We start from the raw sequence: 6,558 nt of genomic DNA on the forward strand, positions 1-6,558 counted from the left end.
CAATGACCATGGTACCTGACGCTTCTCAAGGCCGTAAAACTGTAGAACCTAACTCCTTGAAAGTCCTTTGCTTGGTTACCCTTGCTCTCCTAGTAATTAACATGAAGAAAGTCCGTTTCTATGTATGTATCAGAGCTGCAGCCAGAGGTTGGTTGGAGAGAGAGAGAGAGAGAGAGAGAGAGAGAGAGAGAGAGAGAGAGAGAGAGAGAGAGAGAGTCCCCGAACATTAACCCATATTTTTGAGGTATTTTCACCGTATTTGAAACCGACGTCATGTCAACAGGCATTAACTCGACAAAGACCAAACCCAGAATTCTTCTGGGGTTTTTAGGTGAGCTGTTAGCATTGCTTAAGCTTAGCATTTTATTTTCTTTACAAACAAAGGTTATTATAATCTTTTTCCATCACAAACCACTTATAGTTGTTAGCATTGCATAAGCTTGTTAACAACTCTTTGATGTTTGAAAATTTCACGCAAAACAATTGAAAACTACAAACAAAATTATTAGAGTTGATATTTTTTTTTTGCAAAAAAAACAAAGATTTAAAGAAAAAAAGTGTTTTTGGAGATGAAAAAGGTTTTATTTTGAAAAAGGTGCTTTTGAAATGAGTAGAAGTATTATAGGAACCAAAAGTTTAGTCCCACATTGAAAAGTGAAAAAGGTGGAGACAGTCTCCCACTTCTCCCTCTTTCTTTTGTAGCACATGTGGGTTTTGCAAAAGGTGGGATTGCGGGACGGTGCAATGACATGCATGCGGCGTGGGTTGGAGGATGCTAGCAGTGCTTTTTGGCACACTTTGCACTTTGCACATAAGCATCATTGCAAGGAGCAAGCTATCTGGAGTGATGGATCATGTGGCAACGGCCTGTGTTTGATCGAGTGAATTATGAATCGTAAGATCGCTACCAGTCGCGTAACAACGGTCAAGTGCCGATCATCGTACGTCTCTAAGTGATATGTGAATTGCTCAGTAGTGATTCATTTTCTACTTGATGTTTCCCCGCTAGCAAAAATAGCTATGATCAGGGCCGCAAATTGGTGATCAATCTTGATCTAACGGTTACGGGAGAGGAAAGGGGTTTTAGTTAAGCCAAAAGTCACTCTAGAAATGATCTGGATCGTAGAATCGTGATCTGAAGTGATTTAACAGTCAAATAAGCCTCTCATAGTAATTAGTTGCCATAAAAGGATGCTTTTTAAATAGAAAAGACATTGGGTGGTCCATAAAAGGACCAAAACTCCACCATTTGTTGTAAGATCATACGAGCTTCCATTGTGATTACTCTACTTTGAGAATTCCAAACACTTCCTACCTGATATCAAAGTCTCCCAAAGTTCCATTGTTCTTTACTTTGTCAATACCAGTCGCGTAACAACGGTCAAGTGCCGATCATCGTACGTCTCTAAGTGATACGTGAATTGCTCAGTGGTGATTCATTCACTACTTGATGTTTCCCCACTGGCAAAAATAGCTATGATCAGGGCCACAAGTTGGTGATCAATCTTGATCTAACGGTTATGGGAGAGGAAAGGGGTTTTAGTTAAGCCAAAAGTCACTCTAGAAATGATCTGGATCGTAGAATCGTGATCTGAAGTGATTTAACAGTCAAATAAGCCTCTCATAGTAATTAGTTGTCATAAAAGGATGCTTTTTAAATAGAAAAGACATCGGGTGGTCCATAAAAGGACCAAAGCTCCACCATTTGTAAGATCATACGAACTTCCATTGTGATTAATCTACTTTGAGAATTCCAAACACTTCCTACTTGATATCAAACTCTCCCAAAGTTCCGTTGTTCTTTATTTTGTCAATTTTCTCTATAGTTACTTTTATTTTACAGAAATAGTAACTAGTTTCTCAAAGGCTTGTTATACTCCAAAGGTGTTTCGGGTTTGTTTCCGCTTGCGCATAGTGTCAACAAAAGTCACTAGAATATTTCTACTAGGTTTCATTGTATCTTGAAGGCAAGTTTGTGGATCCCCTTTATACATAAAATATTCAATTGGTGGGGGTGATTATTGTCTCAAGGAAACCGACGTCAAGTAATGCACCGAGTACTTATCGACATATATCATAGCATGGAGTTGACAGCTCACGTTAGAGGGCATTGGAGGCAAAGTAATTATCGATAAACGCTAGAGAAAAGAAATTTGTTGTAAATCTATTTTTAGATTATAAAAATGTCTAATGATAAGTTGGTAGTTTATCAACTTCATGAAATCCAACATATCATCACCTAAGTTCATCAGCAAAGTTTAATCTTGATGATACCATCATCATCCGTTCGATCATTGATCAATAAATGTTGGAGCAAATAAATTTGTTGTAAATCTATTTTTAAATTATAAAAATGTCTAATGATAAGTTGGTAGTTTATCAACTTCATGAAATCCAACATATCATCAGGTAAGTTCGTCAACAAGGTTTAATCTTGATGATACCGTCGTCATCCCTTCGATCATTGACAAACTTCCATTGTCTTGGAAAGACTTTAGAAAAAGTTGCAAACACAAGGAGGAAATATCTCTTGAAGATTTGATTCAATGCCCCCAAATAGAGGAATAATCTAGGATTCGAGACAGTAAATATGCGCATGCACCTCTATCCTCTAAAATCCATATGGTTGAAAATATCAAGGATCAAACCAATCTTAGAAAGTTCATGTTTCAATTGTGGTAAACTGAGACATTATAAGAGTGAATGTTGTCTTTTTAAGATGAATTTACAAGCACCAACAAATAAAGACAAGTTTGTCGCCATGATATCTGAGTTTAATATCCTTGAGGATGCAAATGCTTGGTAGATTGACTCGAGAGCAACGAGGCATGTCTGTAAAGACAAGACCCTATTTTAAACCCATGAACTGGTTGAGCTAGAAGTATTCTCTATATGGTTAATTTGTTGACAACAAAATTCAATAGTAAAAGGAAAGGTGGAACTTGAGTTCACATCCAAGAAATATCTCACGCTCACTGATGTCTAACATGTACCAAAAGTTAGAAAGGATTTAGTATTTGGAAGCACTTTCAATAAGAATGGCTTCAAAAATATATTTAAGTCAGACAAGTTTATTCTGTCTAAGGGTGATACTTTTATTAGAAAAAAGGATATATGTATGAGAGTGTGTTCAAGCTTAATATTGTGGGAGACGGTTTTTTCCGCGCACGCGAGGTGGCAGTGGATCACCACTTCGGGTTTTTTGGGAGTGTTTGTTGATCTGTGTTTCTTGTGAACTCGGGATCGTGGTCCTGATTTCACAAGAAAGAGAAACTCAGAGTCGCCACCTAGGTTAGGGCCTAGGACCCTTGTCTGCTCTTCCGATGAAACAGGGATGGATACCTGAGTTTCATTGGAGGAGCAGTAATCGAAGGGGTTCTCTTGCTCAGGGCTTAGAACCCGTAATTTTGCTCTGTTTGTTAAGGCATGGTCCTTACAGATATCTGGGTAATGGTTATGGTTACATTCGGGGAAGGTGTTAGGCACCCCTCATGCCCAGGTAAACCTGGTCTCTTGACTTGATTTGGCATTTTTTAAGAATTTAATTAGAAAAGTTCTCTTTTTATCCTTTATTTGGATTAGGCTTAATTCCAGAATATAAATAAAATGAATTTACAAAGAAAAGAAAATAAGCGATTTAGGTCGTTATCTGGATTGAAGTCGTATGCTGTAGCGTGAGTCCCGGAAGGATCTCACAGCTAACCACAATCAGGATAATTAAATCAAATGGAAAAGACAATACATAAGGGAAAGAAAACTTTGGGTTTATGATTCCCTCCGTTTGTCCAACACTGTGGAGCACCAGGGCTCTCATCTCTGTCTCTTTTGTCTATGGTAGGACCAGAGACAGAGTGGCGGGATAAGGAGAGGGAACGTAGCCCTATTTACAAAGAGAGGAGAGGGATTTATGATATGAAATCTAGGGTAACAAGACCCCTAAATCTCATAACTACCCTGCACCGATTTTTTTGTAACATAAGTGCAGAAAGCAGGGAAATAAATGTAATTTTACAGAAAAAGGTGCGAGGACTTCTTCCAAGGAATCGACAGCGTAACGATGCTAGTTGGATGATGTAGCTTCGTGTCTTCCGAAAATTTGGCAGAACAATGGCGCTATTTGTATAAAAGGGGCCTTGAGTTTTTCCGAGCAACGCTTTCTGGACGAAGGGACCTCGAGTTTGCCGAGATCTCAGCAGAACAACGGCGCTATTCGGATATATGGGCTTTGGTTTGTCTGAAAATTCAGCAGAACAACGACGTTATTATGAAAAAATAACCCAAAGTTTTTCAAAATTCGGCAGAACAATGATCCTATTTGAAGGATGTTGCTCCGAGTCTTCGAAAATTCGGCAGAGTGCAGACGCCCAGTGTGAGCTACCTAAGAATTTCTCTACTTTCTCTCTTTTAAAGTAAAGAAACTAGGGTTTTCTGAAAGTCAGAAGAGGTTTTAAACTAACAAGTAAAAATTTCTCTAAAAATAACTTCTGGAAGTTAAAATCTGATCTTACTCTTACCCCTATTTATAGGAATCCAGGGAGAATTTCGCAACTTGCGAAAATTTTTGCAAATTGAGAAATTGGACCTGCTTACATGTCAATGCCAGGTCGGCAACATTTTGGAAAATGTGAGTTTTTGTCTTTTTGATGATTTTTGGGGGAATTTCGGTGGGCCGTAACTCCTCTGTTTGGACTCCGAATTGGACGCGGTCAGTTCCGTTGGATTCCTTGTTCGAGGGAGATTCCAACGAGTCTAATATTGATAGCTTTCGGGACGTGAAGTATTTTTGGGTAAAAACAGATGTTTTTGACTCAAAGTTAATTACTTGGTTGGAATGCCGTGTGAAAATGGGCTCTTTGGGTGTGCCGTAAAAGGCGGGTGTTGTATAGACAGGCTTTTGTTGCATCTCTGGGATAAAAAATTATTTTTAAAAAGTATTCTCCTATTTCAATAACCTAGAGAGAGAGAGAGATTGAGAGAAAAGAAAGTGCTTTGGGACTCGTCATGAGACTCTTCCTTGCGACAGCCTACCATTAGTTCCACCTTGACAAAATTGGGTGTCTACAGATGCCTGGGACTCGTCATGAGACTCTTCCTTGCGACAGCCTACCATTAGTTCCACCTTGACAAAATTGGGTGTCTACAGATGCCCCTCTTTGGTAGAATTTGCAAGGCACCTCAATGCCAAAGTAAGGAGACAACAAAATTTTGTCAGTGGGGCCTAATGATAGGGTTGGAAGACTCGCGTCGGGTCCTTAGGCGTACAACCTTCGCCGAGGAATCTTATTGTCAGGTCCTCGAGTGGAAACCTCTCACTGACGGTTTTAAGTTTTTGAAAATATGACCGTTAGAGTGCTTGGGTGAACGTCATTTTTAACAGCCGGGAGGGTCATCAGAAGTCAGGTTTGGCGTCTGACCAAGGGAGGGACCTCGGGGGATGTCGTTCTGACATCCAGTGCTGTATGCTAAAAACAAGGGATGTCCATGTGGCATCACGTGCTTTGATACGACAGATCGTATATGAGATTTGATTGACTAGAGAAGATGCATGATCGTCATATGTTCTTGGGTTCTGATAGGTAGTTGGACTAGATGTAGTACTGTGTTTTAACGGTTTTTAATCTTGGAAGACCCCTTTTTGGCATCTAGAGTTGACTGTCTTGAGGGTTGGCCAAAAGACTAGTGTTTGTATGAATACGAACACCTATAAGGATGGGGTGCTTTTCTAGCATCCATTCCATAGTTTTTTTAGGGTTACCGTGTAGTAACGGGCTTACCCTGACTTGGAAGGGCTATCGTGTAGGAACAAACTTACCCTGAACAGCTACCGTGCGGTGACAAACTTACTCTGGTTTGATAGGGCTAGGTAACGGACATACCCTGAAGAGCTACCGTGTGGTAACAGAATCACTCTAAAAAGCTTCTGTGTGGTTATGGGAGCTAGTTTTTTCCCGCGCGCGTGAGGCGGTAGGGGATCACCACATCGAGTTCTTTGGGAGTGTTTAGTTGATCTGCGTTTCTTGCGGACTCAGGAGCGTGATCCTGACTCCGCAAGAAAGAGAAACTCAGAGTCGCCACCTAGGTTAGGGACTAGGACCCATGCTGTTCTTCCGATGAAAAGGGAAATAATACCCGAGTTTCATTGGAGGAACAATAACCAAAGGGGTTCTTTTGTTCTCGGCTTAGAACCTTGTAATTTTGCTCTGTTAAGGCATGGTCCTTACAAATATCTGAGTAAGGGTTATGGTTACAATCAGGGATGGTGTTAAGCACCCCTATTACCCAGATGAATTCGGTCTCTTGACTTAATTTGGTATTTTCAAAGAATTTTGATCAGGATAACTTATCCTTTTATCCTTTATTTGGATTGTTCTTAATTCCAGGATGTAAATAAAATGAATTTACAAAAAGATCAAAAATAAGCAGTAGTTATCCTGATTGAGATCGTATGTTGCTGTATGAGTCTCGAAAGATCTCGCAACTGATCACAATCAGGTTAACTTAAATAACACGAAAAAGATAGTGTAGAAAGTAAAAGAAAGGTAGAGGGATTTATATCAT

Source organism: Tasmannia lanceolata, unplaced genomic scaffold (assembly GCF_043159265.1).
Source record: "Tasmannia lanceolata isolate RefF3 unplaced genomic scaffold, GAP_Taslan_0.1 ptg000007l, whole genome shotgun sequence".
NCBI classification, from domain to species: Eukaryota; Viridiplantae; Streptophyta; class Magnoliopsida; order Canellales; family Winteraceae; genus Tasmannia; species Tasmannia lanceolata.